Here is a 25,578-nt window from a genome sequence, read left to right on the forward strand (position 1 = left end):
GTCCGTTTCCTGACTGCTAGTGTTGAGCACGTTGTTGGATCCTAGTAAATATTTGCCAGATAAGTAAATAAGATGGCAATAACTCCCTTAACAACTTATAGCACAAAAGTATCTGTCCAGTCTCTTGTGCTCATATTCTGTAGGAAAAAAAAAAAATCTTTCTTTCTGAATGTGTGTTACTTAACTAGAGAAGTCTGTGAAATATTACATGCCAAATTTGTCTACTTATCTCAAAATATAAAAAATTAAATATATTGTGTTTTTGAATTGCTTATTGTGTTAAAACTTTTGTGCAAATTAGAAGTGATTTTTCTCTCCATTATAAAAAATAAATCATTAACATTAATCTATAATCACTGTTACCATTTGGGCTTTATTCTTTTATCTGTGTACTCTCTCTTTGTGTGTGTGTGTGTACAATAATTGATTATTACATGAAATATATATTATTTTGACTACATGTTGTGTCAGAGAAGATGCACTTAAGAATTTTTATATGCCATCCCCTTTTTGCTCTGAAAGTGAAAGTGAAATTTGCTCAACGCTCAGTCGTGCTCCACTCTTTGCAGCCCCAGGGAATTCTCCAGGCCAGAATACTGGAGTTGGTAGCCTTTCCCTTCTCCAGGGGATCTTCCCAACCCAGGGATGGAACTCAAGAGTCCTACATTGCAGGTGGATTCTTTACCAGCTGAGCCACAGGGAAGCCCAAGAATCCTGAAGTGGGTAGCCTATCCCTTCTCCAGAGGATCTTCCTGCCCCAGGAATCAAACTGGGGTCTTCTGCATGGCAGGCAGATTCTTTACCAACTGAGCTATCAGGGAAGCCTGGGTCTCCAAAATCACTGCAGATGGTGACAGCAGCCATGATATTAAAAGATACTTGATCCTTGAAAGAAATCTATGACTAACCTAGACAGCATATTAAAAAGCAGAGACACTACTTTGTCAACAAATGTCCATCTAGACAAAGCTATGGTTTTTCCAGTAGTCATGTATGGATGTGAGAGTTGGACCATAAAGAAAGCTGAGCACTAATGATGCTTTTGAACTGTAGTGTGCGAGAAAACCCTTGCAAGTCCCTTGGACTGCAAGGAGATCAAACCAGTCAATCCTAAAGGAAGTCAGTCCTGATTGTTCGTTGGAAGGACTGATGCTGAACCTGAAACTCCAATACTCTGGCCACCTGATGTGAAGAAATGACATATTAGAAAAGACCCTGATGCTGGGAAAGACTGAAGGCAGGAGGAGAAGGGGACACAGAGGATAAGATGATTGGATTGCATTACTAACTCATGGATATGAGTTTGAGCAAGCTCTAGGAGCTGGTGATGGACAGGGAAGCCTGTCTTTCTGCGCTGCATTTCATTAAACACAGCTGGCCTAGGAAAAGGAAAACTTGAGATATTTCCTTCACTGTCCACTGGATGGCATCAGAGTTGTCGCCATAAATCCAAATGTTAGTGTTTTTCTCTGACATTTATGCTCTAGACTCTTAAAGCAGAAACTTTCAAATCTGAAGATTTGAGTATTCATAACATCTTTTTTATGGTTGGTCCTCATATCTCCATTTTGATGCTAATTCCCAGAGTAGTTACACGGGTGAATAATCAGTACAGCACTAAGAGGAAATATAAAACTCGGCCTGAGCAAGCTTGAATAAATGTCAGGATTTAAAGCACTTACTAAATGCAAGGAGAGGGAAATATAGTTTTCTGATGGTAGGGGTACCAGTAGCTGACTTGATGATTGGATGTTTAACAGAGCATATAAATTCAGCTACAGATAGTTGCCAGGAGCAGTTGCACAATTCACATGACGCAAGTTTGCATCAGGGTAAGTCAACACCATGCTTTGCGTTTTTCAAGCTACACTTATTCTCAGAAAGATAATATCTAGTTTCCTCAATATTCGAGGCCTATGCAAGCACAGATGTGAATAGACATTTTCTCAGAACAATTAAAGCAAACTTGATTTCAACTTCCAAGGTATACTGCAGATGTAAGAAATTGGGACAAAGACACTTTTTCCATATTTCAGGTAGGAGCCAAAAATGTCTAAATATCCCAGTTCTCTTGTAGCTGTACTGCAGATCAGATCTGTGACCAGGCATCCAGGTAGCTGTTTTGTTTTTTTTTTCTCAGAAAGGCTTTGTGATACTGGGTGTTGACTTAAGTTGGGAATCTGTGAAAATAGAGCTTTCGTTCTGGATACTTTGCTAACTGTATGTGTGATTTGAGACAAGCATTTTAGCTAACCTCTGTGTTAGTTGTTTTTCCCTTATTTTAAAACTTAATAGGTGGAAACATATGGTCTTTAGGAAAGCTTCAGCATCTCATGTTTTATGAGTGTATTTCTATTTGCATTAATGTTTCCGATACTTACTGTTTTAATTAAAAAACACATTCTTTTATATTACAAGTCTGTAGTGTTAAGTCACTTGTTCAGAACTCAAAATGATCTTTTTCCAGGAAAGTAGCAATACACTTAGAGATTATTTTTCCTAATTAAATGTCTAGCAATAACAAAGTCTAAAAGCAGGAGTTCAGTAGTAGGAAATTGCAAGGATCTTTGACAAAAAAAGTTTCAACAAGGGATGCAGAAGAACAGCTGTGAAGGATAAAGATGAGATGAGGTTTGGAGAAATTTTGCTGGTAATGCTTCTAATGCATAAGCAACATTTTCTGAGTAAGAACAACTCTTAGAACTGTGGGTTTTTCAATGAAGAAGGAGAAATGAATACATTTTTACAAATTAGATGTCACCATTTGTATACATAGTTGAATTTCTAATCCACATTGTATAGAAGTGCTATACCCTTTTATATATATCATATATTCATAAAATACAATATTCCACAGGAAATGAATGATAAAAATCTGCTAAATTAAATCAAGTTAAATTCCAATCAAAATGCATTGCCCATGTCATGAGTAGGATATTTTGCAAGACTTGAGATGCAAAGATGGCTTAGATCATTCTGTTTTTAAAAAGCATGTTTAAAACATTAAACAATATATAGTGCAGTAATAATAGAATGAATAATTTTAGTATAGATGAGAATTAATCAAACTATCTAAGGCATTGCAGAATCACAGGACCTGTTTCAATTGAAGCATAGTTGATTTACAATGTATTTGTTTCTAGCGTACAGCAAAGTTATACATATACATATATATATATTCTTTACCTTTATGGTTTATTACAGAATATTAAATATAGTTTCCTGGGCTACACAGTATGACCTTGTAGTATATATCTATTTTGTATATAGTCGCTTGTATCTGCTAATCCCAAACTTCTAATTTATACTTCCTCCTCCCTCTCTTCCTTTAGGTAACCACAGTTTGTTCCCCATGTCTGTTTCTGTTTTGTAAATAAGTTCATTTGTATAATATAGATTCCACATGTAAGTGATATCATATATTTGTCTTTCTCTTAGTATGATAATCTCTAGATCTTCCATGTTGCTGCAAATGGCATTATTTTTCTTTTTTTTTAATGGCTAAATAATGATCCATTATGTGTGTATATATAAAACATCATATCTGTATTCCACATGTTTTTAATCCATTCTTGGATTAAAAAAACAATCAACAGACAATGTTGATGGACATTTAAGTTGTGTCTGTGTCTTGGCTATTGTAAGTAATGCTATAATGAATACTGGGGTACATCTATCTTTTCAAATTAGAATTTTCTCTGAATATCTGCCCAGAAGTGGAATTTCAGAGTTATAAGGTAACTCTATCAGGATCTGATTTCTAAGTAGAAAGTTGACCATATGGTGATGGGGATGAGAGTTTAAGAAGATTTCATGTATAAAAAAAGCAAAGATATGAGTGAGCATCTTGAGTATTGGGAACTATAGTTACCTTCCAAGCGGATAATATTAAGAAAGGAAACAGGAAAGATTATTCTGATTAAGAAGGGTCTGGTATGTATGGTGCATTTACTTTTTTAATAGTTAATGGGAAATCATTTCAGGACATTAAATGTGAAAATCAAAGTACTGGAATTTCTTCTGACAAAAAAATCTATCTGGAACAGTGTCAAATGAAAAAGAGGGTTATTAGTAATCATCTAGGAGAGAAAGTACTTGGACTAAGTCATTGTTAATATTTGGAAAAGAAAGAAGAGATTCTAGAAATATTTAGTCACAGAGTTTAATAAATGAACTCAAGAAAAAGACTTATTTTGGAAAAAAAATTTTCCCGACGGAATTAGGATAGGCTATGCTTATAGTTTATATGCAACTTGGGGTAAGCAGTGGATCGCACAGGTTTAGCTTTGCATTCACTCAGATGCTAAATCAATAGGCAAGTAGTGCAAAAGATACTCTTGAGCTGAAAGATATCAGTGAGTAGATGCATCTTTCCCCTGTTCTTCATGGAGGCTTACATAAAGTACCATAATTTAATTCCATGAATTTAAAAATTTTAACAATCTCAAATGAATTTAAGAATCTACCATTTAGAAGACACCAGAACCCCAAGCTTGATGACTTTTGTATGAGTGACTGAAAGGAGAGAAGTGAGTACTTACTGACATAACTCCTTAGCATATAAGGAAATTTCTTCTGAGGTAGGGTTACACACTTCTGTTTTTGATTTCTCACTGAGTCATAAGGCTTTGGCAGGCCTAACTTACCTATTGGGTGGAAGAAAATGCAATACCATATGGGGATATGTTTTAATAAGCTTAGCTAGAGGCATTTTTCTATTATTAAAGAAAAGATAAACATGAAGCTTCTCTATGTAATTTCTCTGTAACCCCACATATTCCACATTAGACAACATCTAGTACATAATATGGTTGTCATATATTAAACTTCCCTTCTTTTCTATGAAATATTTTGTGGCAGCATTGCAGAACATCTGTACATCTCATATCTCACACACCTGAATTGGAATGTTCACGGAGTGCATAAATTACCAGAAGTTGTTGTATAATGAGAAGAGCCAGGAAGGTATCACAGAAAAGAATTCAAGTCACATTCAATGGCAGGTGACGGTAACACAGAATTTCAATTACTCCCACATTCATGGTAAGAAGAATTGATAAATGGCTTAGGAAGGCCCAACTATCTATAGAGATAATACAGGGCTAATCATCTACCCAGTTCAATAGAAAATCAACAAAATCAGTCCTGCTGGCAAAGTCAGAGCGAACATGTTAACAACAGAAATGGTAGTAAGAAATGTGTGACTATAACGAGAGAAATTCAGATATGAAATAATCTTCATTGCAAAAAGAAACAGAACCTATTGACATATACTTTTGAGAAGTGACTTGGAAAAAGACTGCATTGAAAAAAACCCAGTTTTTAGTTATTCTCCATGGAGCACCTAAAATTTGAATAGCAATTAAAGAAGGGAATACAATATGATAATTTTAATTAAATCCAATTGTCAAAAATGACAACTGTAAAACTTTTATCAGTCAAGTTATGAGCAGCTTCAAGGACATGCAAGTACATTTGTGTTTGTGTGAATTTTTCAAAGCAGAATAGAGAAGGTAGAAAGAAATTCTTTCAATTTGAAAAGCAATCAAATATCACACAAAAAAGAATGAGGCTAAGTAAGTTGAAAAAATGAGTTTAGCAAAACCTTGTTCTTAGAATTTTTATATTGGAAATTTTCTAACAAATGACAAAGTAGCCCCAAACACCTTATTTTCTTCTTTAAGTAGAAAAGAACATTGACTTTCAAATTCTTCACATTCTAGAGCTTTATGAGAATCTGCTTGTATTACAAATTTTAGATGGAATGCAGAACAGTTTTGTAGGTTTATTTCAGAGACAGTTGCCCAAAACACCATTTTTTTTTTTTTTATAAATCTTACTGGGATATCTACTGTGAAAGATTTCAAGATAAATTACTTCTCCTGCCATGAAAAAAAAAAAATGTGCAAAGAAATAGAAATCCAGTTTTATTAAAGCATAGACAAAGGGCTCATACTGATCTGGAAATAGGAGATTGTTTCAGTGGTACATGTTGCTTGAATGGTGAAATTTGGGCAAAATTGTGATAGATAAATTAAAGTTTATGTGAGATTATTTGATTAGAGGAAACTGTATGAATAGAAGAAAAAATCATGTATTAGTAGGAGCATGTTTAAGACATTAAGTTTGATTAAAGGATACATTCAATATAAAAGTAGGACATGTAAATTAGTAAGAATCAAATTTGAAAAGGTAATGGCTATACTAGTTAAAGATTGAGCAATGTTGACTTTTATTCATAATAGGAAATTAAGAGAAAAGGAAGTAGAAATTGACTATTAAATATGTCTCAGGTGCTTTGTGTATTTTTATGATGCCATCTTCACAGCTATACGGTGGGTTATTGAAAGTGAAACTCATGTAAGTTGCCCAGTGTAGTATACTTTGCAAGGAGAATTTTTTTCCCCACACTCCCAAAGTCTTATCTAATAAAACATTTCCACTACTAAACAGATGGGGCTTCCCCAGTGGCTCAGTGGTCAAGAATCCCCCTGCAGTGAAGGAGATGCAGGTTTAATCCCTTGGTGGTGAAGATTCCCTGGAGAAGAAAATGGCAACCCACTCCAGTATTCTTGCCTGCAAAATCCCATGGACAGAGGAGTCTGGCGGGCTATAGTCCATGGAGTCTCAAAAGATTCAGACACAACTTAGTAACTAACCAGCAACAACAAACAACAATAAATAAATAAATATAAATTCTAAGGCCATAGGCCTTAGAAAAATATTTCAAAAAATGATAGATTTTTTATAGAATGCAGAAGTATGCATAGCCAACCTGAGACAATGACTGTTAGTAATAGAAAATGAGAGTGCTGAATAGGCAGAGAAGTTTGAATAGCTAACCAAACTCAAGATGCTCTATTGATTTTTTTGGTCTGAAGGTATAGGCATCCTGACTTGACCCTCACAGATATTCATTTAAATATGATGGAATATATTAATAATTAACACCTACAATAATGTGTTAAATGTTAAGTACATTTTTTCCTGGGAATATCATTTTAATTAATTTTTAATGTTCTTGTCTAGCTCAAAAGAAATATTATTCACATTAACATTTAAAAAATGCAATTATAAAGTAAACACACAGACAGGTGTTCTGTAAAGTACAAATTATTTTTATTTCATAATATAATATAGCAAGCCTCTTATTTTTCAATTTACATAGAATTTATTATTTAAAAATATAATTCAATCTCATCCAGCTTTCTCAGTATGTCATATATGTTATTTTCATATTTATCTTTGTAAAATCTTTATTATGTATCAGATGAAAAATATTCTTTTCATTCATAACACATACTTATCGAGTCATTGTGCAAAGTGATAAGAATATTTTACATCTGAAAAATCATGTATACTTTGAATTAGATTTTATACACTTCTATAAATTGTAGTTTATATATTAAATCACTTGAAAATTTACAAAGTGCATTTTATATACTATTGTGTCATTAAAAATTAATAGAAAACTATTACAGTGAACCACGGTAGAATGTCTTGTCCTATCATTCTTGTTAGAACAAGAATGTCTTATTCCAACACAAAGTCTGTTATTCTATTTATAGCTTCATTGAAACCCCATTTCTCATATTCAGATAACTTACCACAGCATATTGTAACAATGTAGAAATGATGAATAGTCCATATACATTTTAGGAGGATATGTACACCTAACGAGTAATGAAAATAAGTACCAGTAGATATTAAGTGATGATATGTGTAGCTATCGCCTTTAAATATACTTAGTGATTTATTTCTTCGATCAGTAGATTTGGTCATGATTATTTGTGTTTGTTAAATTAAAACATTCTTCAAAATTGTGGCCTCAGAGTGATATCATAATGAAAACAGTGGAATGAGAGGTCAGAGCGGAGATTAGATACTACATCACATGGTTAGGCAAAAGGATAGAAGTTCCAACAGCAAAGACTAGGACATATCCAGCAGGCAATAGGAGCAGTTAGCAGAGAGAGAGAGGAGCAGAAATACCAATAGGTAGTGTAGGGGAAAAGTTGAACTCTGTTCCTGTATGTTATTCAATTGCTGGAAAATCAGGCAAGATATGAGTCAGCTTTAAATTTACTGGTGTAAGTCACATTATATACAAAAAGGGTTACCTTTAAAATATAGAATAGGATTAACCTAGAGTAGATTGCTAAATGTGCCTGGCTCTGACATTTAGGGAAATGCAGGTATTAGAAATAACCAGATAATTTACTCTAGCATTTCTGTTCCTGGAGCCTCCCCAATAGGAATATGTCCTTCTCAAGTGTAGTAAATCAGTGGTATATAAGATTTTGTGTCATATAAGAAGATTGAAAAAGATCCTTGGAAATGAAGTGTGTAATACCATGTTAATTTCATAATACCTAAAATAGTACCTTTAATATAATGAGCATCAATATATGTCTGTCAATTCATTCACTCATCATTTTTCAAATTGAATTAATGCAGTGTGTCAGGCACTTTTCTGCTCTGGAGAAGCTACAGTGAAAAATAAAAAGCTAGTATTTTCCTTTTCTCTCATAGAATCTATGTTTCAGTAAGATAATCATAAAAACCATAGATACATAAGTAAATAGAGAGTAGTATAATACATGTTTTGAAAAAACCCGAGAGTAAGGGGTAAACAGTGAAAAGAGTAATGTTGGTGCAGTATTTGTGCTATTTCATAGTGTTTTGATAGAGCAGTCGGGGTGCATCTCAGAGAAGGTCACATTTGAGCTGAGACATATTTAATAAAGGAGCAAAACTTATGTATGCAGGTAGAAGAAAGGATAATAAGCACAAGGGCCCTGGGCTGAGTGTTTGCCAGTATTTCAGGAAATAGCAGATGTCTGTCTGGTGGAATTAGTGCAGTGAGCAGGTGACTGACATGAGACCAAGTCACACAATTGTGCAGTCAGGTCATGGTGGCCTTGTGAATTATGAAAGAAGCTTTTGTGTGAAATGGGAAACCAATGTAAGTTGACAAAGTGCTGCATGACTTACATTTTATTTGGATCGTTCTAATAGGTGGAAATAAGCCATAGGGGAGAGAGTAGGAGGGGAAGCAAGAAGATCAGTTCAGAAGTGAATGTGTTAAATAAATGCTGTTGTATTCAAGCACTAGATGATTCCTACATGTAGCTGGTAGCTGGGGTTTCAGAAAAAAAAGAGCAGGGGGTACAGATTCCATTGCTGGTTGGGGAACTAATATCCTCCATGTCATGTGGCAGGGCCAGAAAAAAAAAAAATCTAGGGAAGAAGAAATATATTGACCTGTCTATTGGGTTCCCTGATGATATCACACTTATTATGTTTAAAAATAGGAATGATTTAATTTATACAATGCCACTAAGAGTTGTAGGCATTTCAGGCTCCACATTACAAATAGTGGAAAATGGAGTCAGAGAGAGGTTCTTAAAACTCATGATTGAATTAGAATTGCTATAGAGAAAGGCAGTGGTTAAACATGAATAAGTTTTGGAGTCATACAGACATGGGTTCATGTTTTTCTGACACAAAGCAGTAGGGTCAAGTCAAATTAAGCCTCTAGTCTTGACATTTTCAGTTTCCTTCCTGTTTTCTGGAAAGTGGACTTAAGAAAATATTTACTCCAATGGGTGGATGCTAGGTTAAAAGAGATGATTTATGTAAAATGCTTATTACCCTGTCTGGAATATAGTAACTTCTCAGTCAAATGTAGCAGTTATCATTATTTTTAACCTCAAAAGTCAACTTCAACATAAAATTGAAAGTTTTCAACAGCCTGACAGTTGGTTCAAGATAAAGCTACACCATCAAATGTCTGGCTTAGAGTCATTGGCCTTGCTTTGACATAGAGGCATCTCCCTTTTTGAGTGGTCTATATTTTTTTCTTCTGGACTCCTGGATCCCTCCTTATACACTGGTGTCCTTCAGATTCTTCCCACTAGGAAATGTCTTCCTTCTGGATTTCAAAATCCTCTGCTTTCAACATTAGGAATTCAACAGGACACATTACATAAATGTAAAAAATTATGGTTTACAATATCTCTGGAAATATCACCATGACTGCTATTGTCAAATAAAATTTTGAATGTGTTCTTACATGCATGCACATTTCCAAAGACAGGATACTCACCCCAAAGCAGTATAGTATATAAGGCCTATACATTCAGGCCTAAATCTTTGGATTTAGCAAGACATACACTATAATCCAATTAGAAAGTAAGATAGGCTTAATTACTTAGCTCAGATCAAAGAACATAAGCTGCAAAGGATCTAATTAAAATTAATAATATAATGGGTAACTTTATCTAATACCTAATCTAGGGCATTTCATTTTAATTTAAACTCTATAGTTCTCAAATTCACAGGAAGGTCACATCACTGTTGCTGATTATTATGAAATCTGATAACCCTGTGGCAAATCCTTTCTGTGTATTTGTTGCCTAATTCTACGTAATAGATTTAACTCTGTTCTACAAAGAGAGGTCAGAAAGTTCACTCTGCTACATGTTTATATTGAATTTCTTTATCTTCCCATCTCTTATTTTAGCCTGATTAATATTCTTCAGATGTTATTGAGTAGTGCAAATGATGTATGAAATGTGCATAGCCACAAGCATATTTATATTGAATGGAAGCAGCACTTAAGTTAATCAGGAAGTCTCATTAGTTCAGTTCAGTTGCTAGCCGTGTCCAACTCTTTGTGACCCCATGGACTAGAGCATGCCAGGCTTCCCTGTCTATCACCAGCTCCTGGTGCTTGCTAAAACTCATGTCCATCGAGTCAGTGATGCCATCCAACTATATAATCCTCTGTCGTCCTCTTCTCCTCCTGCCTTCAATCTTTTCCCGCATCAGGGTCTTTTCCAATGAGTCAGTTCTTTGCATAAGGTTGCCAGAGTGTTGGAGTTTCAGTTTCAGCATCAGTCCTTCCAATGAACATTCAGGACTGATTTCCTTTAGAATGGACAGATTTGATCTCCTTGCAGTTCAAGGGACTCTGAAGAGTCTTCTCCAACACCACGGTTCAAACGTATCAATTCTTCAGTGCTCAGCTTTCCTTATAGTCCAACTCTCATATCCATACATGACTACTGGAAAAACTATAGCTTTGACTAGATGGACCTTTGTTGGCAAAGTAATGTCTCTGCTTTTTAATATGCTGTCTAGATTGGATCATAGCTTTTCTTCCAAGGAGTAAGCATCTTTTAATTTCATGGCTGCAGTCACCATCTGCAGTGATTTTGGAGCCCAAGAAAATAAAGTCTGCCACTGTTTCCATTGTTTCCCCATCTATTTGCCATGAAGGGATGGGACCAGATGCCAGGAATTCACATGGATGCCTCTAAACCGCACTTAAGTTATATTTTCGAAGTACTGTTTATTTTAATGTTTGTCCTGAATTGATCCCCTGGTAGAGCCCAACATCATTTTGTTGATAATCTCTAAAGAGAGAAATCTAGTTAATTTATGGATGTATAATCTTCACTGTTAACTTCCGTGTGTGTGCACATGTGTACACATTTACTTCATCGGAATTACACATCCAGGCCAAAGTGGTCATCCTTTTACCTGGATTGGTTAATGCAAGCCTGAGTCTGTTTTTTAACTTTCAGGCAAAATGACATATTTCATCAGCTATTATAATTGCCTTAAACATCTTTCTAGGAAGATAAATCAAAACATTGTAAGTTGAACTTGACTATGAGCTTGACTATGAGCTTCATCCCTATTTAAACAAAGATTTTAGAGGTAATTTGATACCAAAACAGCAGCAATTGGGTCTGCAGTCAAAAGAGGTAAGAACTCAGGAGAAGTATGTAGCCCTTTAAAATGTCAAGGGCAGGTTTGGGAGAATAAGCACAGTCAGATGCAGTTATCCAGATAAGAACAAAGTTATGGTAAAACAGGATAAGAGCCACAATGGATGGCTTAGATGAGAACCAAAGTGGGAAGAAGCTTTAAAAGGAAAATGGGGTTTTAAGAAAAGGTTACAAGTCTGGAGCCTTGCTGGGAATATTCTGCTCTGTAAAATGTATGTGCTCACTCTCTTTTGGCAGTTATGCAATTATGTTTTGACAGGCTTCCCTTCATGCATCTTACAAAGTCAAAGGTATTAAATCTTAGTGTCTCAGTGTACAGAAGTCTGGCTAAAGAGACCAGATTTCCAACACATGCCAGAAAAGAGAAAAATAAATCATTATGTTGGTGAATTATTTTACATAAAGATATTTTCTGTAAAAGTCTGATTAAGCTCCATTAAGAAAACTAAACTTGCTTGAACTGATTGGCTAATACATCAAAGTGATTGAAATGCATGGTTATACACAGCAGGGTAATTCTATTGTAGAGAAAATTCATTTAGTCAATATCCTCCTTGTAGTGGTGCTTAAACTTAAGCACTCCCTGATTGTTCTACCTGGTTTATAAACTCCCTGAGAGTGTACATAATCAAACACTCCTACTTGTAGAGGGTTGAGCCACAGTATTATTTAGCCCTTGGGAATGTTTCTCTGGTTGCTTTACAACCAACCACAGCAATTGGTTTCTGTGTTACTCTAGTGGCTTTGTATCAGTACAGCAGGAGACGTTTTTGGTACCTTTTAATTAGGCACTTTCTTGCCTATTACATATTAAACAAACTAAAAAAAATAGTTTGAGATGGATGAATGTTTATGTTATGGATGAACATTTAAATTGTGAAAGTTCATTGATCTTGAGATAGTGGAAGAGAGAGTATTGAACACAATGGACAGATTAAACAGGATGGTCTGATTAAATTCCCCATACACCAAAAAAGAGAAAAAGAAATGTAAGACTGATGACCACTAAGGGAAATTTTGTACCTCTATAGAATAAATGTTGTTGCTGCTGCTAAGCTGCTAAGTCACTTCAGTCATATCCGATTCTGTGTGACCTCATAGACATCAGCCCACCAGGATCCCCTGTCCCTGGGATTCTCCAGGCAAGAACACTGGAGTGGGTTACCATTTCCTTCTCCAATGCATGAAAGTGCAAAGCGAAGTCGCGAAGTCGTGTCCGACTCTTAGTGACCTCATGGACTGCAACCTACCAGGCTCCTCCATCCATGGGATTTTCGAGGCACGAGTACTGGAGTGGGGTGCCATTGCCTAAATGTTGTTAGGAGAATTCAAATATGAAGGTAGGAAAATATAATTGTTGTCTTGAAATATTTAACACAGAGATGAATTATTCTGCAATGTAGAGTACATAAAATACAAATACATCATGAAGGAGATGAACATTGATTGTGTTGTTTTTTTGAAACATATTGTGATGTCTCTATTTTGGGAAAAAAAAACACTTGCTTGCATGTTGTTAATTATGAAGAATGGAGAAAAATAACTGAATAATCCCAAGGCACAAAACACATAATCTTGTTTTGATTGGATTACCATGGCTGAATGTCAAGAGTGCTTTAAATTAATTAAATAACATAGTAATCTTCAGCTTCTTGAATATGTCAACTTGACCTTTGAGTCATCTTTGATAATATATTTGAATAATTGGAAACATTTTTGTCATTCGTATTTTACCACATAAAAATAACTGTAGAGGCCGGGTATTTCACATACCTTACATATATACTAGGTGCCAGAACATCAAACCATGTTAACAGAAAATATTATTCGTCAGGTTTTTATGAACAGTGATTCTTCACAATTTCTTAGAATGCTAGCTATGTTGTAGAGTGACATGGAATGGTGAACCTAAATCAAATCCAATCAGTTTTTGAAAACTGATTTTATTCAAGGCTTTATGCCAGTAATTTTGGGGGAACAAAGAAGGTACAAAAGTTTCTACTCTCAGAAAGCTTAGGATATAACATGTTAAATGAATACATGAGATGTAAAAAGGATATTTCCTGAGGAAAGGGAAAGATAGGACTTGTTTCTGTGTCACAAATAAGGTTACCTCAAGTAAGTCTCCATGGAGGAGACTTAACTGAACTGATGATAATTGTCAGGAATTTGACACAGGAAGAAGAAAAGCATACCAAATGTAGGAGCTTTTAAAGAGACAATGGGATAGAAAAATGCAAAGTATTCTTGAGTAATGGTCACTCTTCTAGTTTAGTTGGAGCTAGTTGGTATACAGATAAGGGGAGGGAGGGACAGGTGGGCAACAAGAACTGGGAACAGATCAGGGAAGATTTTGATGGCTGTGCTGCAGAGATGGACCACATACTATAGACCTCAGTGGTTCATTAAATTGTGCAGTGACTACCAGTAGGTTTCTGGGGGTAGACAGTGGTTGTTCAAATCCCCACCCCAACAAGTACTTACTTAGGTAGCTGTCAAGAATTTAGGTAGGCTTAAACCTTCCTGTAGCAATTTATTTATCTAAATAAATGGAGGTGATAATGGTACCAGTGTGTTGTTTTGAAATTCATGACAATTAAATCTGCTATATAGCTTAGAACACTTCCTGAAACATAGTGAGTATTATATGTTACCCATCATTAGCCTTGAACCAGAAAGATATGAACAAAACACATTTGACAAGGTGAAGTATGGGAAATGTTAGAAATAATTCTTATTGGATTACTCTTCTGTAAGATTCACTTTGCTATTAATAATCACTTTCAGCATGCCAACCCTGTCATGTCACTGATGGTCACTAGTATGTTACTTCTGCTAAGAACACTGATTTAAAGGATGCATTTTTAAAAAACATTTTCTTTTATTTTTTATTAATTTATTTTTAATTGGAGAATAATTGCTTTACAGTGTCAGTGTTGTGTTCGTTTTAAAACATAATTTCTAATTATGAATGAGAAATGTTTATTTTCAGATAAATATACAAGGTGGTTAGTGGGTAAAACCAGAAGCAAATACCACAATCAATGAGAATTTAAAAATAAACAGAACTTAAAATGACTTTTTTAACCATTCCAAATAGAGGTAATTATATTTTGTCTTTATACCTCTCCAAGATTCGCTTTGTTTGAAACAAGATTTTTTTTCCCTAAGCAAATAGTTTCATTTCCCTTACTTCAAGTTTTCTTGGGTTCTAAGATGCCATCTAGCTGTAAGGCGACTCATACTTTTTATGTAAAATTCTCAGCACATCCTGGTTCTTTTTCTTAATTCTATATTAGTAATATATACTGAAGTAGGAAAGAATAAATATTGTACCATACTAGACAGTTTTGAAAAATTGTAAAATGCAATTGGTTTTAGTGTGCCCTGAAAACCTACTTAAGTCAAAAAAAGTAAAATGTCACTTTGATAATTGAAGCAGTGGGAATAGTTAAGAATTTGGGAAGAGCACATCAAATAAGTAGTAGAATTAAGGCTAAAATACTCGGAAACTGCAAAAGTTTCAGAGTTGAAGTAAAAATAACACTTTAATAGAGCATTTATTATGTGCCAGGTACTGTAATAAATGCTCTACATGAATTATATTATTTAATCCCTACTATAACACCACATGGGATATTTACCATTGTTTTCCCAATTTTGCAGGTGAGTAAAATGAGGTATAGTAATTTGTACTTTTGCATAAGTAGAAAGTGATAGAGTGATGATCTGGACCGAGGAAGGCTAATTTGGAGAACATGGTTTATTAATCTATTACACTAAAGAAAATGACTTAATAAAGAAAAATGAGAAGAAATCAAAATATTTGCTCTGATTACCTATTGTTGTGTGGCAAACTTCTCCAAAGATTGGAAAAATAAAGCAATGACTACATTTCTTCAGCTCATAAATTGGAAATTTGGACAGGGCTCAGCAAGAACAGCTTGTTTTTGTTTCACTCATCAACTAGAGCAACATGAAATATAAAGGCTGGAATCATCTATAGGCTTGCTCGCTCATATCTGGTGGTTGGTGATGACTGCTGGCTGAAATCTTAGCTTCAGTTTTGGCTGGAATACCTAAATGTGGTTTCTTCGTGTGGACTTGGCTTCCTAACAACATAATGGCTGGATGCAAGGTGATCATCTCAAGGGAGAGAACCAGATGGAAATTATCTGCTTTTTATGAACTAACCTTGGAAGTGAAGTAGTATCCCTTTTCTACATTCTGCATGTTGAGGTAGCCTAACAGCTCACCTCATTTCAAGTAAAGAAGAAATAGGCTCACTGCTTGGTATGGTAGTGGCAAGGTTCTAGAACAGCATGGATTGGAATTATTGTTGAGGCAAGGTCTGGAAATTACAATCTGCCATAATTTTAGAGATGAATGAAGAGAGTGGGGCACTGATGTTTCCAATAGAAGAGGAAGCAGTGTTCGATAATAGAAGGAGTGTTTGGTAATAATGGAAATCAGTGGTGATAACTGATAGGTACAGTGACAAAGTCATTTTTCCAAATATGTGGAAGCCAGGTCGCAGTGACTTACAAAGTGAATGGGAAAGAAGAATATGACCAATGAAGTCTTGCATGCGCTGGCTGTCATCAATTTCTCTGGGCTTATCTCAAACCCCATAGCTGGCTATGTGCTCCAGGCACAGCAGCTTTTTACCAAGGCATTGTGTTGTTTCCTCCCTCCATCCACATACTCTGTGCACATACTATTTCTACTGTTTGGGATGCAATCTCTGCTTTTGTTTACCTGGTGTAATCCTACTCCTTGTACTGATTTCATTTACTTTATCAGAAATTGTCCTGCTACCATACCAAACCAGGTGTTTCATATTACTCTTTCCTTCAAAATAGTTATATTTGTAAATATTTTTCCTGCCATTATTTGATTAATATCAGTCTACTCTACAAGATCTGAATCACAGAATTATCTGTTTTTGTTCATGCTAAAAATCAACTAGAATGCATGAATCTTATTGTGCTCTCAAGTGGTTTTTAAATGTGTTTTTGAAACATTTTCGAAAGCTTCCTTGCAAAAGGAAAGACATTGGTAACATTTAGAGAAAAATATAGGATCCAAAAAATTCACTAGACAAATAAAACTATTTTCAATCATCCTGAGAAATAATTAATTTTGTCATATTGTTAGTGTTGGGAAAGTCATTCTTTGTAAAAAAAATTACACCTAAAATGCATATTGGCTCAAACAAAAGAGAAGTGTGTTTCTTGCTCAGTTACAATAAAAGGCAAATTCTAAAGGAAGACAGGCAGGCAGGGATGCTGTTCCACACAGTTCAGCAACCTGTACTGATGTGTCTCTATTTTCTATGACACATGGTTTTCATGGTCACTCTTGTTTGTTATCTCCATATTATTCAGCCAAAAGGAGGAAAAAAATTTGATGATTTTATGGTTTGAGTTTTTCTTAGAGCAGGTTCAAGAATGGCACCCATCATTTTTTTCCTCGGAGTGAGCTAGAATCCTGTCAAATTACTGTAACTGAGCACAAGAACCTGAAAAATGTGGGCTAGTGATGCGCTCAGAAGAGAAAGCCAGTCGTAGAGAAATGCCACTGCCTCTGCTACAACAGTCACCCAGCAATATCTTGAATTATCATGGCTTAGAAGTCTATCAGAATACCTTTCGAGAAAGCTGTAAACATTTGCTGATATATAATTACTAAAGTAAATGCTACTGATCTTATAAGTTGTATGATAAAGTGGAACAGAAATATATCTGAAGCTGAAATTTGGAACTGGATAGTAGGGACAATTCATTAGATGATCACTGCAGTATCCAGGGGAAAAAAACTGTCCTCTTTTGCAATTACCCAAGCAAAGGCCAGAATGTCTTCTCTGAAAACCTAACATGACTGCTTGACTGATTATTCAGAATTTCCATGTACTATACATCAGTTGTATAAGAAAAAAAGACGTGCAAATGATCATTTAATGATGCAGCTTCAAAGGGGGATAGAGGGAAAGGGAAAACTAAAATCATTAGACTCCCAAGATCATAATTATAGACCTGATTTTTAAGCAGGGAATTTTCCAGACTTGAAAAAGAGTTTTAAAAATCTGAGTATGAAAGAAACTGAATACAAAAGGATAAATATCACTAATTTCTTTTTGTTTCACCTCAAATATTCCTTTATAGAATTAAACCTTAAACATTATTAAAGTATATAAAATGTTCTATAAATTTGACTGCTTTATATATCCTTATATATCTATATAGTACGACTGAGAAATTGCATTTTAAAATCCTGAAGGAAGGGTTGTAAACTATTTGCGCCAGTTCCTTCTTCCTTTTATGTTCAGGGACCAATTATCTCTCAAAAGGGAGTGGAGCACTTGTAGGAGGCACAACTCTGTTAAACTTGGTATGGGGGAACTGTATCAGTCAAGATTCTATTAAAAGCAGGTGACATACGAAAGGACTAAGAAGGATTTTATGATTATGCTATTTATTAATGTGTGTATGTGTGTGTGTAGGTAGGACTAAGGAAGAGGGGGATGGAGTGGTAACAGTGAGGAGGAGAAAGAAGATAGAAAGGTTTACATGACCTACTCAGAGCTGCTGTTGAAAGAAAGGGGCTTCCCAACTAGAGGATGCAGCCTCTATCTACACTCTGTGTTGTGGGTATTGGGGCACAAATATCTCAACCTCTCTCTACCATCTCACACTGGTTTCCTGCCAGTATAGCCTTCCATTGGTCAAGCCAAACTGAAAGCCAGAGAGCCAGGTAGCCTGATGATGAATTCAGCCTTCTGGGGCAAGGCATAAGGTGGAGGATTGTGGAAAATATACCTAAGAGGACAAACAGAATATTCAGAACATTTGTGTGAGAGAGATTAATAGTGTAGATATTAAAGCAAACTCATTTATATATTCCTGAAATCTATATTTTTTTCCAGTGAGAAGTATGTGATTTTCTTTGAACAGAAATTTGAAAATTTCAAAGAAAAAGGATTGAATCTGTAGATCTTATCAAAAATAGATAAGGGTTCTGAAGTGTGATTTTTGAGCCATTGCCTGATCATGATGTAACAGAACAGCATAGGAGATGCCAAGGCCGAGAACCAAGAGCCCTGATGAAACATGAGTCTGTCTGTACTCCATTCACTGAGGAAATGAGGGAAGAAGAAGAGTCAGAATGAGGACCTAGAAGAGGAATAATGTTCAAGTCTGGCAGAAAGAATTGGCAGTATAATGGTCAAGGTACCCAGACTGGTAATCAGGGTCTAGATTTTCTATCCCTGCAGCAAGGTCACTTGAAGATTAATTGGCATCAGTCTGGTGGGAATGGCCATAACTCAGGATTATACACATGCACATGTTCAGAGGAGAAAATTGGTGATGGATCAAGCAAAGAAGATGAGAGATCTTGGCAGGCAGGCAGAGCTCAGAGGAATCTGGCAAAGGGCAGTGATGAAGAAGGCCTATGACATTGTTAATTGACCATAGAGAAGTCCATCACAGTGGCTTGGTTAATATCATACAGATGGTAGAGGCATGAGTAGAAAGTCAATTCCAGATCTTTTTGTCTCAAATGAAAATTGTTTCTGTTGTAACATATGGCCTATAGCAAAGAAGAAATAAAGATATCATCAATTAAAATGAACCATTTTTAACAAGTCTGGAAGTTTTTCCTAGCAACTGAATCTTTATCTTTTGACAATAGCAATAATGTATTTGTCGTGTACAGTTGTACAGAGAGGGATACAATTATAGTAGATCACATTTCCTTGCAAAGTTAAACACTTTGATGATAGACACAGATGGTTGGTCTTTACGATGTCAGTAGAGTTCCTTGAAAGAGGGACTGTGTGTAGAATTGTAATACATATATGAACTTGAGCCAGCCTGCCTACATTCAAATCTCAGTTGTGCCTTCAGTCACTATAAGTCTTCAATAATTTATTCCTCAATCTTCCTGTGATTTAGTTTCCTAAAATTTAAAATGAAATAATAATAGCACTGATTCAAGAGTTTTACATAAAGATTATTTCATGCAACTGCCTGGCAAATAATATTAGAAAGGATCTATTAAAATGGTGTCCGACAAATAAATAGCTACTGTTGTTATGGCCATCCAGTTTCAAATACCCAGTGACAAAATTCAGTTCAGTTCAGTCACTTAGTCGTGTCCCACTCTTTGTGACCCCATGAATCGCAGCACGCCAGGCCTCCCTGTCCATCACCAACTCCTGGAGTTTACTCAAACTCATGTCCATTGAGTCGGTGATGCCATCAGCCATCTCATCCTCTGCCGCCCCCTTCTCCTCCTGCCCCCAATCCCTACCAGCATCAGGGTCTTTTCCAATGAGTCAACTCTTCGCATGATGTGGCCAAGGTACTGGAGTTTCAGCTTCAGCATCAGTGACAAAATTAAAGCTTTGATTAAATATTATAGATATAAAATAGAATTTAAAATAAGTTTTTGTTTTTCAAAATTTTCTGTGAGGCAAAATATTGAGTTGCAAGGTTTAATTCTAAAGGAGGAATAATCTTAGTCATATTTTATATTAACTGACTCTGTGTTAAGAATTGATATTTGAATATGCTGTGCAATCTTTTAAAGTTTTTTTTTAAGTGTTTTTTTGGAAGTATAGTTGATTTACAATGTGTTAATTTTTGCTATGGGCTTCCCTGGTAGCTCAGATGGTAAAGAATCTGCCTGCAATGCAGGAGAGCTGGGTTTGATCCCTGTGTTTTGGGAACGGTCTTCTGGAGAAAGGAATGGCTACCCCCTCTAGTATTCTTGCCTGGAAAATCCCAGGGACAGAGGAGCCTGATGGGCTACAGTCTGTGGGGTCACAGAGGTGGACATGACTCAGTGATTTCTGTCATATAGCCAAGTGATTCAGTTATATGTATTTGTGTACACACACACACACACACACACACACACCCACCCACCCAAAGAATTGATGCTTTTGAACTGTGGTGTTGGAGAAGACTCTTGAGAGTCCCTTGGACTGCAAAGAGATCCAACCAGTCCATCCTAAAGGAGATCAGTCCTGGGTGTTCTTTGGTAGGACTGATGTTGAAGCTGAAACTCCAATATTTTGGCCACCTGATGTGAAGAGCTGACTCATTTGAAAAGATCCTGATGCTGGGAGGGATTGGAGGCAGGAGGAGAAGGGAACAATAGAGTATGAGATGGCTGGATGGCATCACTGACTCAATGGACATAGGTTTGGGTGAACTCCCGGAGTTGATGATGGACAGGGAGGCCTGGCTGCTGCGATTCATGGGGTCACGAAGAGTCGGACACGACTGTGACTGAACTGATTGACTGACATATATACTTTTTCATATTATTTTCTCCCCCCCACTGGAAAATTATTTTATTGAGATTCTACCAGCTGTACAATCTGTTTCATTAGGCCCCTTCTCCCTTTGCAATTCAGTCCTTCTCAAGTGGTCCCATGAAGGCTGTCTTTTCCTCCACAGTCTGGAAGCCGCCATGGCCAAATTTGGAGGTGGTGTCAATAAACTTGAGTTCGATCTCCAGGACTTGCTCAGGGTGAGCACTTGCTGCTTGGTTCCCACCACACAGCCTTTGAGCATGACAAAGTAATTGGTCACTTCACCGCGGTGGACGAAGCCACCTAGAGGGTTGATGCTCTTGTCAGACAGATCATAATCAGTAGAGGCATTTTTCTTGATCAGTTTGCTATCGTTGATGAGATAGCCCTGGCCAATCTTGTAGATCTTCTTGTTGATCTTAGTGCAGTGATGGTATCCTTTCTGCCCAGCCCAAGCCACAGAGGTCACCCGGGCAGGATGCCACGCCCCAATACAGGCAATCTTGCACAACCCTCAGTGGATCTTATGGGGCAACTTCTTAGTGTGCCAACAGCTGGTGACCCCTTTGTAGTCTTTGCCCTTGGTCACCCCAGTGACCGCAGTCGTCTCATCCTGGCCAAACACTTGGTTCACAGACACCTGCTGCTGTAACCTCTCATGGGCCCAGTCCAGTTTTTCAGCCACAGTGCCTCCAATCACCTGAATCTCCATGAGGTGGGCCTTCTTCTGGCACAGAGGAAGCAGGAGCATCTGGGTGAGGGTGATAACATAGATGACCTGGCAGTACTTCTTCATGCTACTGAAGTCCCTCCCAAGTTGCTTCTTGCATCTACGTCCTGCCACTTCTTGCAGTATTTGGTGAAAACCTTCTTCTTAGATTTATGCCAATTCTTATAGAAGCTCCTTTTGCTCTCATCACTGATATGCTCAGCAAAGATGGTCTTAAGGGTCCAGAGGCCTTGGGGTGTTTCCACATAGCCTATGATGCCCCAGTCAACATGGTGGAGTTTCCAAGATGGTTACAGCCTCCACAACTTCCTTCTTGTTCACTTTGGACCCTGGCCCACGACTTTCTTCTCAATGTGGGTCATGCCAGCCTGTAGTTGAGGACGGTGGTGAGGTGCAGGGGCTTGGAAGAGTCATCCTTGGGGAAGCTCCTCACCTTCCCATGGTACCGGCTGCTGTGCTTCTGAGGCAGGAAGCCCAGGGTCCTGTACCTGGGAGCAGAAAACTCCCTGTGAGACATCCTGCCTGTTGGAAGATACCTATAGAGCTAGTATTATTTTCCATTATGGTTTATCACAGAATATTCAATAGAGTTCCTTGTGCTATATAGTAGGACATCATCGTTTATCCATTCTGTATATAGTACTTTGCATCTGCTAATCCCAAACTCCCAATGTATGCCTCCCCTACCCCCAGCCCCTCATAACCACAAGCCTATTCTCTGTTTTTGTGAGTCTGTTCATAGGTAAGTTCATTTGTGTCATATTTTAGATTCCACATTTAAGTGTTATATGGTATTTGTCTCTCTGACTTATTTCACTCTGTATGATAATCTCTAGGTCCATCCATGTTGCTTCAAATGGGATTATTTTGTTCATTTTTATGACTGAGTTGAATTCCACTGTGTATATATACCACGCTATCTTTATCCATTCCTCTGTCAAAGTTCATTTAAGTTTTGTCTGTGTCTTGGCTATTGTGAATAGTGCTGTTGTGACCGTAGGAGGGCATTGATCTTTTGGAATTAGAATTTTGTCCAGGAGTGGGCAAAAAATAGTTGTTTTTAAATTATAAAAGTGTGATAACACATTTATAGGAGACTTGGAAAACAGAATCGGGTTACATATAGTTCCATTATACATTACAATTTTTTAAGTAAATAAGATTTTTCAGTTGGAGTTTCAATATCAAACTCACACAAATTAATAGAATGAATATATAGAGAAGTAGAAGGATATAATAGACCTGGAAAACACTGTTACCCACTTCAACATAATTAAGATTTATATAATTTTCACACAACAGTAGGGTACAAATTCTATTCAGCATTCCATGGATTATAAACTTGGAGAGACTGGAACATATCCAGGGGCATAAAACAAGGTGCAAAAATTTCATGGTCTAAAGGTATTTCTAGTATTTTGAGAATCCTCCATACTGTTTTCTGTAGTGGCTATATCAGTTTACATTCCCACCAACAGTGTAAGAGGGTTCTGTTTTCTCTACACCCTCTCCAGCATTTATTGTTCACAGATGTGTTTTTTTTTTTTTTTTTTTTTTTGGATGGTGGCCATTCTGACTGGTATGATGTGATACCTCATAGTACTTTTGTTTTTCATTTATCTATTAATTAGCAATGATGACCATCTTTTCATGTGTCTGTTAGCCATCTGTATGTCTTCTTTGAAGAAATATCTACCTATGTCTTCTACCCATTTTTCAACTGGGTTCTTTTTTTATTGTTGCTGTTGAGCTGCATGAGCTGTTAGTATATTTTGGAGATTAATCCCTTGTTGGTCACATCATTGGCAAATATTTTCTCCCATTCTGTGGGTTTTCTTTTTCATTTTGTTTATGATTTCTTTTTCTTTGCAAAAGCTTTTGTTTAGTAAGGCCCTATTTCTTAATTTACTTATTTTCTTTTATTTCTATTGCCTTGGGAGATTGACCTAAGGAAACACTGGTGTAATTTATGTCATAATATTTTGCCTGTATCCTCTTCTAGGAGTTTTACAGTATAATTTTCTGCTTAAGTCTTTAAGCTGTTTTGAATTTATTTTTGAGTATGGTGTGAGAGTATGTTCTAACTTTTTTGATTAACATACTGCTAACTCTCCCAACATCATTTGCTAAAGAGACTGTCTTTTTTTCCATTATATATTCTTTCCTCTTTTGTCAAAGTTTAATTGACTCTAGGTGTGTGGGCTTATTTCTAGACTCTGTATTCTGTTCCATTGATCCATATATCTATTCTTGGGCCAATACCATGCTGTTTTGATTACTGTCACTTTGCACTATTTTCTCAAGTCTGGGTAGATTATGCTTTCAGTTTTCTTCCTTTTCCTCAGGATTGCTTTGGCAATTCTGGTTCTTTTATGGTAAATTTGGGGATGATTTGTTCTAGTTCTGTGAAACAGGTAATTTGACTGAGGGATCTCAGTAAATCTGTAGATTGTTTTGGGTAGTGTGGCCCTTTTAATAATATTATTCCCAGTTTAAGAGCACGGGTTATTGTTCCATTTCTTTGAATAATTTTCAGTTTTCTTTATTAATGATTCATAGTTCTCAGTATATAAGTCTTTCACTTCCTTGGTCAAGTTTATTCATAAGTATTTGATGATGCAATTTAGATTTCTTTTTTCATTCTCTCTCTGATATTTGTTAGTGTAAAGAAATGCAGCCAATTTTTATATATTAATCATGATAATATACAATTTTCTACTCATCATTATTTTTCTTTCTCTCTTTTATCTTTCAAGTCTGAAACCTACAGATAAAAGTATGTTTGATACTGTTTTAAGATTTAATTGAAATAAGATTTGAATATCAGAAATAAAAAAAAATTAGAAAGCAAAACTTTAAATAGCTTCTTCAGCTAAAAACCATGAGAACTCATGTGAAATTGTACCTTCTGAAATTTTGTCCAGTGGGTAATCTTGCCTTCCCTAAAAACACATGAAGTGAATTTCCATGGAGAAAGTACATTTGCTTTTACTGCTGGAATGTTGAGTTTATGAGTCAAATGGAGTCACTCAGCAAAAATAAACAGCAGCATAATGATGATTACAAACAGCCTTGTGTTTGTGTACCTCTGCCTTGCTACAGCTCAAGGCCTTTCACAGACTGTCTTTCCAATCTCCTTCGTATGTCTGCCAAAGACGGAAGCAGGTAAGGACTAACTTCGAAGTTTGCATGTGAATAAATCACTGACATAAACCAATGACTAATTTATTTTAGGCTACATTTCAAATCAATGCCAAATCTCAAAAAAAAATCCTGACATTATGAGTTTCAGTTTTACTACCTTGAACCCAAGGAAAATGCTTTCCTTTTTTAGCTATTTCTGAAGTTCAGCATTGTTGGAAAGGAGGCTAGCCGGCACGCCGCATGGTGGTGTGATGTTTGATCATATCTGCATCAGTTCAGTTCAGTTCAATCGCTCAGTCGTGTCTGACTCTTTGCGACCCCATGGACCACAGCATGCCAGGCCTTCCTGTCTATCACCAACTCCCGAAGTTTACCCAAACTCATGTCCATCAAGTTGGTGATGCCATCCAATCATCTCATCCTGTGTCGTCCCCTTCTCCTCCTGCCCCCAATTCCTCCCAGCATCAGGGTCTTTTCAGATGACTCAGCTCTCCTCATCAGGTGGCCAAAGTATTGGAGTTTATCAGCTTCAACATCAGTCCTTCCAATGAACAGTCAGGACTGATCTCCTTTAGGATGGACTG

At 36.4% G+C, this 25,578-nt stretch overlaps 1 long non-coding RNA gene and 1 pseudogene across 1 annotated transcript in view; one reads left to right on the plus strand and one right to left on the minus strand.

Annotated features, from left to right (window-relative positions):
* The first annotated feature begins 1,965 nt into the window (after nt 1–1,965).
* Nucleotides 1,966–25,578, plus strand: part of LOC136148572 (uncharacterized) — a 161,811-nt gene continuing 138,198 nt past the window's right edge. The window contains exon 1 of the long non-coding RNA XR_010659520.1: nt 1,966–2,036. This is a non-coding gene — a long non-coding RNA (uncharacterized lncRNA). The remainder of the gene's footprint in view (nt 2,037–25,578) is intronic.
* Nucleotides 21,195–22,367, minus strand: LOC136148605 (large ribosomal subunit protein uL3-like; annotated as a pseudogene).

The sequence above is a fragment of the Muntiacus reevesi genome, chromosome 17, assembly GCF_963930625.1.
Source record: "Muntiacus reevesi chromosome 17, mMunRee1.1, whole genome shotgun sequence".
In the NCBI taxonomy this organism is placed as follows: domain Eukaryota; kingdom Metazoa; phylum Chordata; class Mammalia; order Artiodactyla; family Cervidae; genus Muntiacus; species Muntiacus reevesi.